The following is an 11,023-nucleotide window of genomic DNA, read 5'->3' as shown; positions in this document are numbered from 1 at the left end:
TCATGCCATGCTATGCAGTCAAAATGTAAGGAGTATTTGGGTGTCAGGGAAAATGTAAGGAGTAAAAAGTACATTGTTTTCTTTAGGAATGTACTTAAGTTAAAGTAACAGATATCAAAAATCTAAATAGTAAAGTACAGATGCCCCAAAAAACTACTTAAGTAGTACTTTAAAATATGTGTACACCTCTGGGCCTTGCATAACATTGTAACCTATGTTTGAGATGAGAACAATACGTGGCCACGTCTTTGTGAGTAGTGTGAGTAGCGCTACTGTATCTCTCACAGAACTAGAATGAGATGCACTTTCTATGATCACTCTCCCTCTTTCTGCTCTGATAGACATGACCCTGCAACTCTCATCTCTCCAGGGTTGCACTTCTTTATAGAAGTGCATTTATTTCTTTATAAAATCATCTCCGCACGAAGCGTTCTGGAGGAGCTGTAGCACCCCTGATAAATTGAAATACATTTGCCAAAGTTATAGAATAACTGCTGTCTGTTCAGAACTAAACTAAATAATTCAGAGTAGCCTACTACACTGCGAAAAGGCCTATAATTTAGCCACAGAGGATCAATAGTTTTTTATATTTTTTATTAGCCTAGCTCTGGGTTGTGTGTAGCCCAATAACAAGGCATAGCCTACTGTCGGGAACTCACAAAAATCTGTCAGGGAACAAACAGCATGCAGACAAAACAGGCCTTTAGCAATATTTCAAATACAATCGCGGGAAAACAGGTTGGAAACCAAATGCATCCTGCTGAGAAAAGAAGACTAATCTGTCTGCTGTGGGCTAACAAAATATTTGATCAACCCCGAAATATTGTTTTATAAAGTACAGGTACAACTCTCCTTCTGTGGCCTCCAACTGCTCTTAAATGCAAGTAACACTAAATACATGCTCTTCATCTGATCGCTGCCCGCACCTGCCTGCCCATCCAGCATCACTACTCTGGACGGTTCTGACTTCAAATATGTGGACAACTACAAATACCTAGGTGTCTGTTTAGACTGTAAACTCTCCTTCCAGACTAACATTAGGCATCTCCAATCCAAAATTAAATCTAGAATCGGCTTCCTATTTCACAACAAAGCATCCTTCACTCATGCTGCCAAACATACCCTCATAAAACTGACCATCCTACCGATCCTCGACTTCGGCGATGTCATTGACAAAATAGTCTCCAACACTCTACTCAACAAATTGGATGCAGTCTATCACAGTGCCATCCGTTTTGTCACCAAAGGCACATATACTACCCACCACTGCTACCTGTACTCTCTCGTTGGCTGGCCCTCGCTTCATACTCGTCCCCAAACCCACTGGCTCCAGGTCATCTACAAGTCTTTGCTAGGCAAAGCTCCGCCTTATCTCAGCTCACTGGTCACCATAGCAGCACCCACCCATAAGCACGCACTCCAGCAGGTATATTTCACTGGTCTCCCCCAAAGCCAATTCCTCCTTTGGTCATCTTTCCTTCCAGTTCTCTGCTGCCAATGACTGGAACGAACTGCAAAAATCCCTGAAGCTGGAGACTCATATCTCCCTCACTAGCTTTAAAGCACCAGCTGTCAGAGCAGCTCACAGATCACTGCACCTGTACATAGCCCACCTGTAAATAGCCCATCCAACTGCCTCCTCCCCATACTGTATTTATTTATCTTGCTCCTTTGCACCCCAGTATCTCTACTTGCACATTCATCTTCTGCACACCTATCACTCCAGTGTTTAATTGCTATATTGTAATTACTTTGCCACCATGGCCTACTTATTGCCTTACCTCCCTTACCTTACCTCATTTGCACACACTGTATATAGACTTTTTTCTACTATATTATTGACTGTATGTTTGTTTATTCCATGTGTTACACTGTGTTGTTGTATGTGTCAAACTGCTTTGCTTTATCTTGGCCGGGTCACAGTTGTAAGTGAGAACTTGTTCTCAACTGGCCTACCTGGTTAAATAAAGGTGTTCTCAACTAGCCTACCTGGTTAAATAAAGGTGAAATACTTTATTTATTTATTTTAAACCAATGTAAAACAATAGCGAGATATAGGCTTTTGGCACAAATTCATCGCCATTATCTGCGAGTGAGCTGCACATCATTGGGTGAGTCAGTAAAACTGGCAAGTTTGTTTAGGACTGTAATTTCCTCCTCATATTGTAGCCCACAATATGTCTCCACACACCTAGGCCTACTATTGATGGATTCAAGATTCTCAGTTTGTCTGTGTCAAAGTGGCATGTCATTTCGATCATTTGTGCGGTATTAAAAAATATTCTGCCAAAGTCTCGTCATGTAAAACAATGATGAATTTGATTAAATGCGTTTTTAATATGGCAGCATTTACCATAGGCTACTAAAATGTTCCCCATGTGCGCAACGTCTCTAAGTGCCTCTAGTCTATTGCTCAATGCCACTACTCAAATGCGATGATATGCATGCAACATTTTATTATAAAGGTTTTTTTTTCCGTCATGCGTTCCGGTACCTCAGAGCTTCCCAGGTCACCACCCTCTCTTGCTCACTTTTTGTTCCTGAACCTCCCAATTTACAAATGAAGCACTGGGCCTGTCACACATGAAACACATGCAGACTGGGGGCCATTTTGTAGCCTGCCATCTGGTTGAATGTGAGCCCAAACTTGTACTTCCAACAAGGGTATGTGTAACAGAAGTGAATTCACATGTAATGCTGTTGAAGCAGTCACTATACTATGACAATAGGATACTGTAAATAGAGGCATATAACTTAACAAAGCCTAAACAAACACTATATCCTGTTTAAACTCCCACCAGACAAGACATGATTACATTAAATCTGTTGAGGTCATGAGAGGCTGAAACTAGCAACATCCAGAGGACAGAACTTCACTCCCTACTCTCACCAATCATTAGATTAGTTGCCTAAAGGAAGGCTGGCAACACTCATAATCAATGGTGATAGCATCAGGCTACCCAGCCCTGCTCTTGAAAAATAAAAACACATTGACTGATAGTGTTTTTGCCTGGAGCGACTGATAAGGACAGATTGTGCCATTCGGAATGTACATGTTCAGACACCACCCAAATGAATGCCTGTTCTATTGTATTGTGTGTGATCTAGTTCAAAGAACCTTGCAGAGAAGCAGCAGTTCTTCCAGGACCTTTGGACTTGTTGTTTTGTATTTTTGCTTATATCTTCTCTATTATATAGGCCCAGGCCATAATATTTCCTATTTAGTCTACTCTCCTTCATCAACCTCCTACATTAATCTGGGCTTGTCCCTTGATGTCATTGTGATGATGACGTAAGTGTGATGGAGACTGAATTCTACTCAGAACCAAATATAGGCTCTGCGCCATCTGGGCCTACTGTTCGCTTTTAGAGATGATCTTCCTATTCCTTTCCTAGTTTGGTCTTCATTATGACACGTCTGACAATCGAGTGACTCATAAGGTTTTGTGAATTAGCTTTGCGCCATCTGGTGGTGAATGCAAACTCATTCCTCTGCCTTCCAGATCCAGGCAGTAGTTTTCCACTCAGACACAAACTGAGCCTTTTGTTGGATTCTCAAGATTCCAGCTTTATCTTTTAGATTGAAGACACAAAATGCCCTTGGCTAGCAGATATTGATCACTGGGTGTCTAAATAGACAGATAGGCCCAGATAATTCAATAATTACGTTTTTTTTCTCCTCCCTTTTATTTAATCGGATTGTTGTGCCAAGATATCACATTAAAAAGGCTGATTATAAGACACAAATAAACCTGCTGACGGATCTGGTATGGCTGCTGCCAATGTTGGCTTCATGAATAATCATCACTTTTCCAGCATATAAACCACACAGGTTTGTTCTGGGCTACTGCAGCCATCTTGAGTTTTGTTCTGATGTAATATTTTGAATGCCACTGATGAGTCATGTTTACAGCTCGTCTGCCTATTTTTGTTAAAGGACAATTAAACTGGTTCGTTCTCCCACACAGTTGTCATCTAGCTCTTCTGCAAATGTGTAGTTGTTATATTGTTTCAAATATGGGTGAGAGTCCTTGGTTGGTAGGCTACACAATCAAAGACGTGTGACACAATATCCGAAATCAGTCAAATCCAACTTCAGCAATGCAGTATAACAGAAGTAGACCCGGTAGAATGAACGAGTGAATTCCAGTTTCATCCGGTTTGTAAGGACTGTTCACATCTAGCTCTGTATTCATCCGAGCACCAAATGCTTTGACGTCAGCTGTTGTTATTTGAAAATGTCGAATGACTGACTCACTCTTCCAACTGCAGCGTCTGTGACCAACGAAATTAGTAGACTTTATAATAAAGAATGGCAATATGTACAGTACTGTATTATGGTTGCCAAGTTTGAAACTGTTTATATAAATAGGTTGGTTCATGGATGAGATAAAAGCAAAGTGCACATTTTGATGGGCTCCCATAGTTACTTTCTTCTGAACCCCTTTTTTCCTTACCATAAATCAAAATGAATAGGTTTGTAAGCTTATGTTTCACGGTGAAGTAACATAGTGTAAGTAAAAGTACGTAGTCATTTCATAAAGGCTCGACAAACTTGGACCTATTTCGTAGAATCACTAGGTCGGAGGTATTCGCATTGTGACGTTAGCCGCATCACAACTAGACTATAAATTCAGTCAGCAACCCACCCCTTCTAAACACTGCGTTGATGCTGTCTGGTCGTTGTGATTTTATTTGAATTTTTAGAATCGCGTATTTTGCATCTTTTATTTGAGTAGTGCGTAATGATATGGTTAACTGTAGTTTAATAGCAGGTTTAATAGCAGCAGTGTAGTGTGAAACTAGGTGAAGTGACCAGATAATGTAGCTAACGTTAGCTGTTGAGTTGTCATTCGACGCCTAGATTTGTTACTATCTATATCTATCGCTTTCTAGCGACGGCTCGTACATGATTTTGTATTTGTTTAAAAACAAACAAGGTGACGTTAAGTCATAGCAACTCGCTAGCTAAGGACATTTTTGAATTCTGACGTGTCAGTTGACAAAAGTCAAGATGGTGGCCACAAAAACGAGATTAACGTTAGGTGGCAGGGTCTTGTTTTTAGCAGCGGAGGTTACCTAATATACCTCAGAAGTATGCTTAGTTCAACTGAACTGGCGTCGGCATTAATTCTAAGCTAAGTAACATAGCGAAAATGTTATTAAAAATGTTTGCCAAACAAAAGACGGGTCTTGTGGCGCACTTGTATGCCCGATTCAAAATGGCGATTAGGGAGAAACGGATGTCCTGGGGATTCGGTGCAGTTATCTGAAGATCAAGCTACAAATGTTATTTTCGAAGATCAGAAAATAATCAGGTTGTATAAGAAGCGTTATCGAAAGAACCAAGTTACAATTCAATAACCATATGGAAGATTCACGACGTTCCCATTTATCTGAGGCAGTATAGTTCAATGTGTCTATTTGATCTTTTTCCTAAGATGAACAATACCGTTACAAGAAAATAACCATATGAGGCCTTGTGAATACGAAGCATAGAAGCTAAATATGCACGTTGCTAGACGGTCTTGTGAAGAATTGTGACGTCATACGAATAGCCAGCTAAATATTTGAATAGTAGACGTTGGGCGGTGGTCTCAAGCAGTTAAGCTAACTTCAAGTGGTGTTGCAAGTTGATCACATATCGGGAAGAAATACATTTTATACCGAATAAGATTCAGCAATAGGAGTTAGGTGAATATCAGATGCATTTCAACGTTTTTTTGTTATATTAAGCCTAAAATTACGAATACGTGGAGCTGCTGATAGTTGATTAAATGTAAGGACAATCGTAGAAAGTTAATGTAGGATGCAAGTTTCAAGACTTAATACTTTGTGAAAAGATATGATGCCTTTGAGAACAGCCAACAACAAATTGAAGAATGGAAGTTGGTTGATGGTCCCATTTATCAGATGTGTTTTAGCAACTTCAAGACGTTTTTGTTTTTACTTGACTTGAAGAACAAGTTCTGATAGTTGTCTGCTTGTCAGAAAAAAATCTGTATAGGTAACACGTGAGAGAAAAAAGCTACTAAACTTGAACGATATGAAACGTGAAGCCTTACTCATTTGAATAGCAAGCGAAGTATTGGAAGAGAATTTGGCCTGACGGTGCCTGTATCAGTCATTTGAGCTACTTCAAGAATTAACCACGTTTTTAAACCTAAAATGTCAGATGTGCTGCTGATTAAGTATCCAAGTGAAGTGGTCGCCTTAAGAGCACGTGCTGTAATTCATGGAATCGCAGGCTCAAATGTGACCTGTTGTCACACCTCAAATGTTTTTTTTTACTTTTTCAAAACACAATTGGCTCTAGTGAAGAAAAGAAGGCTTTTTTTTGAGAATGGACTAAGTTTGAGTTGTGGGGGGAAGGACTTAGCTAGTTAGCGGTGTGTAAGGAAGGACTATTTCAGGATCAGAGGGAGGAACCAGGCCACAGGCAAACTGGGAGGACCAGCGGGGAGCGAGGCAGGACCCAGGGGGATCGAGGGAGGAGCAGATGGGAGCCAGTCGTGGGAAGCAGCCGGGTGTTCATCAGAGGGAGCGAGCCAGATGGCAGGGTAGCGAGCCTTGCAGTGAGCCGAGCGCGGAGAAGTTCCGGGTCGACTGTTACCCTAAGCCAGCCAGTGGGTCCCAGCAGCAATGAGGCAGACGTGTTAAAGAGCATACGTGTAAAAGGGTCAACTAGCTTCGCCAGTCACAGGAAAAGTGTTTGGTTTGTATGATGGGCAGTGGTAACATTTAATGAGGCCAAGAGTCTTAATTTAAAAGTCACTTTTTAAATCTGTCAAGAACAGTTGCTCGCGAAGTTTTGTTTCTTCCTCTTTCAGGTAATGGTGTGGTAAAGAGTTTATTTTCCTGGTTTCCCTTTCCTGTGTGCTGAGTGTCTGCTGTGATGAGTCCCCCGTGGCCTTCTTGGTAGTGGGCTGGTGAGAGGAGGACCGTCTTAAAAGGATTTCACCCTACATCTGCAGCACAGATGTAGTGCCCCGGGGCGGAGGAGTTTCTCCTGTCATTGAGTTCAATAGGTCAACCCCCCCCCAAGATGCGGTCTACATGGGAGTGTGTTGAGTGGGAGGTCTTCTGTACGTCCGTACCGCAACGCCCCTTTGGTGCTGAGCAGCTACATCTGCTGGTTAAAGTGAGCAGTGAGTTTAAATGCATGATCTGATCACATGCGGAGTAACTATTCCCCTAGCTAAATATTGATATTAAATTTACATTTGCCTTCATATTGGTAACTAGGGGATTATCCCTGAATTTCTATTTAGTCTGGTGTTTATTGGTCCAACTGTAGTGCTTTTGTGGATGGGGGGGACATTTTCCGAGTTCTTCTTTTCACAGGCTCGCACCTTAAAGCAAAGCTGACCGTCCAAGGGAGTCCCTCTTTAGTACTACCCACCACATTAATCAAAAAGAGTTGGGGACATCGCGTAAATAGTTCTAGGATGGATCAAGTGACCCCTCCGGCGTTAAAGTGATGTAGGAAGGTATTTTGTGCTAGTTTTCTGTAGTGAGTTGATCACATTTGAATATGTACTACCATACTTTAAGTGTTTTTCTTCCAATGCATTTGAACTGGGCAGCCATATTTGGGTTGTGGGGGAGGGGGGGTGTTAATCCAAATTTCTTCCTAGAATTCTTTCACACAGCTTCGTGTAAAGCAGCATTTAAAGATCCAAATGGCTAGCATTGAGGTTTGGGGAGCAAGGAATCAACCGGGTGGTCCACATCTTTCGGGTGTCCGTTTCGCATTGTGGTGTAGAGGTTCCTCGGTGTCTACAAGGGTGTAGCAAGTGGCGGGCCACGTTTTGGGAAGTCGACTCGTATTCTCCCAGGGAGTGTGGTAATGGTCACCTTTAGATTGACACATTTCTATGTCATGGAGTATAAAGTTGCATTTGGGGTCTCTGGGGTCAGGGGACTGCTTAATTGTGACTTTTCCAGATTATTATGTGACCCAACGGTTCAATGAAAGAACAACTAGAGGTCCACGTCTACCCCCGTGTGTCTTAAGGAGAAACGGTGACGCAGAGGCCAGTGGTATTTTAACGTTTTTTGTGTGGAAAGTTAATGATTTGGGATTTCCAAATTTGGTTTTGATATTTTCATATTAGCAACTGTTAATACAATTTGATACTGTAATTGTGGTGTCTTGGTTGGTTACTGTTTGGGTTTGTCTGTGTGGGTGGGAATGGTGGAAGGCTTGTTTTCCCTTCTGCATTTTTCAGTGTGCTGTGTCCTGCATTTTCAATACTCAAGACCAACAGGAACACCCCTAACTCATTGTATGTAAACGTTTTCAATCGCTTCAAAACGCCTCACAAGGTCTCAAGTAAGGTCACTTACAAATGTGTTCACATTTCCCTTTTTAATATTTCATAACATTTGGCAACACATAAATTGCACTCCCTTTGCAAATTAGGTAATGTTTTGTATTGATTCAACAGAGCTATCTGTAAAGGATTCATAATTGGTAATAAATACATAGCTTATTGTGATTGAAGACATTTTGTTATGCATTTGTTCTTTGGGGGAATCTTGTCTGGGGGGGGCTGTTCTTGTGCTTTTTCAGGTGTCTTAGCTTGGTGCTTTTAGAGCACGGAAGTGACCTGGGCTTGATGGCAGCTCTTACATGGTGGAAAGTGAAGGTTTCAGAAGTTCAATCCAGCTCATATCTGTCTGAACATGGGTAAAGTCAAGATATGGGACATGGCTGTCTGAATGGGCCTTATTCTGGCCTCAGTTGCTTATTCTTGAATAGAGAAGCATCTACCTAGCAATGCAACTGCTCAGCACTACTTGTGGTATGTAGAAGTTGCACTGCTGTGCTTTCCCTATGGGTGCAAATCTCTTCTGTTCCAACAGGAAGATTTGGTGGAAACCCTTCATTTTATGTAAACTATAAAGCATACTTTGGGTATGGGTAATGTGTTTTCTGGTGAGGGTGGGTATAGGGGTGTTGGCTGTTTGCTTTTGATCTTGCAGAATTGCAAAAGCCCTACCGGAGAATGCCATCTACCAGTGACGTGACCACAGGAATCGCACCGTCCTTTGATCTCGTCTCAACACAGGCAGGACAGTTTGAGCACGTTTGTTACATTCAAGACCATTTCTAGCTTTACCTATTAGATCACCTCAGCTACCAGCTCTTGTGCAACTGTTCAAGGACACAGGCAGTCTTATATCATAGTAGCTTTTCAACTGTATAGCATTTTGTTTAATGATCTTGCAGCAGTCGCGCAACTGTGTGACAGCTTTCCCAAATTAAGGTAGCTGAGGAACACTGCGCAACTGTGCAGCTGTAATTTGGACTGAATGCAGCGCAAATGTGTTGCTTTTGGATTGGTATTTGTTGGGCTTGGGAGGGGGTTTATGCACTTTTTCTCTACAGAAGTCAGTGAGCCTGGCGCAAGCACGTATGATGTCTTCTAACCTGGAACATGTAGGAAGGTGTTTACCTCTTTCACTCTTCATTTAATAAGACCCCTGTCATATTTTTGTTTGCTTCAACTGGATTTCTGTTAATTTCCATTAATGACCATAGTCAGACAATGCTTTTAGCTGCATATACCTCAACCCCTTTGGCCTAGAGCCTTAAAGCTTTGCATCTTTCACTAAGTTAAGAAACGTCATGTAGGTGTTGTGAGTGCTGTGGTGGGAGAATGTTTGTCGACACCTCTTCGTTTCAGATCATTCTCTCGTTTCACTGTCCTACGATTGCGCCTCCTGCATCTATCAGCCGCCGGGAACTGTCCGCAAATGAGTGTCCCCTGATTGAAGTACCTACCATCTCTCCCTCTATTGGCTTGAGCTTAAAGTCCTCCCCGCCCGATGTTCTTCAGTCTCTTCTCCCTCTTGTGCTGTTTGTTCCTTTCCTTTCCCCCTTTTGGTTTCTCAGGTGACTATTTCTCAATCTGAAGTACAATGGTCTTGAATTGGCATCTGTGATCCGCCCCGTAATGGAACACTGAGAACCAAGTCACTTTCAGATGAAGAGCCACAAGCTTGTCTTGCTGCTAATTGAGCATCTCTTCAGTTTCTTGTTTACAAAGTTAAGTCATTTTGGTTCCCTTTTGACTTTGAACTCACAATGGCTGTGTAATTCAACCCTTTGTCTGCATGCACAATAGCTCTACATAACATAAAGATAAATACATAACCTAAATGTTCCATGTAGCTATTGCGTAAAATGGGCACATTCCAGTAGTCTGGGTGGACGCAGGGAGGGTTGGGGGGGGGCAACACTCTTTCTTTCTTCCTTTCAGATATCTCTTGAGTCAACTTCTGTTTCTACGGTGCACTGGGACAGCTCACAACTGCAGAGTCACAGGAAGTCGGTCTGTCTTGATTTGGTCCAGTTCTAGGAAGTTGTCAGTGTGGAAAAATTGTCTGGGTGCGGTTTGTACTGTTTCGGTGGGTCACAGCAAATGACCAAGGTTTTCAATTTCAGAGAATATCAGCTTTGGGGTGGGGGGGTGTGTGTAATTGTCTCTTTTCTTATTACAGCTTCAAATTTAAGAGCTTGATCCTCGCAAGTTTGACTAACTTCTGAATCCGGACGAGTGTCGGTAATCTAGTTTCATGTATCATGGCTGAAACTTAGTAATGTTGTGGAATATTTGTGGCATTTAGTGTACCAATGCAGTCTCTTTTGGGGAGGGGGGTGACTTATTTTCCTCTAGTTTCAGGCACGCAACGATGCTAAAGTCCTCTGGTTCGTGTAGAGCAGCAGGTAGTAAGGGTTTTTCTTTTCCTGGGAGAACAAACCATTTGGTGTTTGTTCCTCCAGGTTTTGCTTTTTGGCCTTCAACAACAAAAAAAAGCAAAAGACTCCGGTGGTGGCACTCCTGATATTCCTCAGGATGGGGTTCAATTCCCTGAGAAGTCTTTGCTTTTTCAACCTGCTGCTGAGTCAAGGAATAGTTAAACAGGGTAACCTAGGTACTTTAAGTTCTAGTGAGATTGCAATTTAAAGTATTGAATAAAGTCTTGTAGATGGGTTAGCTGACAACGTCACAAT

The 11,023-nt window shown here is 41.9% G+C and overlaps 1 long non-coding RNA gene across 1 annotated transcript; it reads left to right on the top strand.

Annotated features, from left to right (window-relative positions):
- Window positions 1–4,623: 4,623 nt before the first annotated feature.
- Window positions 4,624–8,506, top strand: LOC112255938. Its single transcript, XR_002954351.2, has 2 exons — window positions 4,624–6,715; window positions 6,831–8,506. It is a non-coding gene; the product is annotated as an uncharacterized LOC112255938 (long non-coding RNA).
- The last annotated feature ends 2,517 nt before the right edge of the window (window positions 8,507–11,023 follow it).

Source organism: Oncorhynchus tshawytscha, linkage group LG08 (assembly GCF_018296145.1).
Source record: "Oncorhynchus tshawytscha isolate Ot180627B linkage group LG08, Otsh_v2.0, whole genome shotgun sequence".
Lineage (NCBI taxonomy): Eukaryota > Metazoa > Chordata > Actinopteri > Salmoniformes > Salmonidae > Oncorhynchus > Oncorhynchus tshawytscha.
Note: the sequence above shows the minus strand (reverse complement) of the source record. Positions and strands in the feature narration are given on the sequence as shown.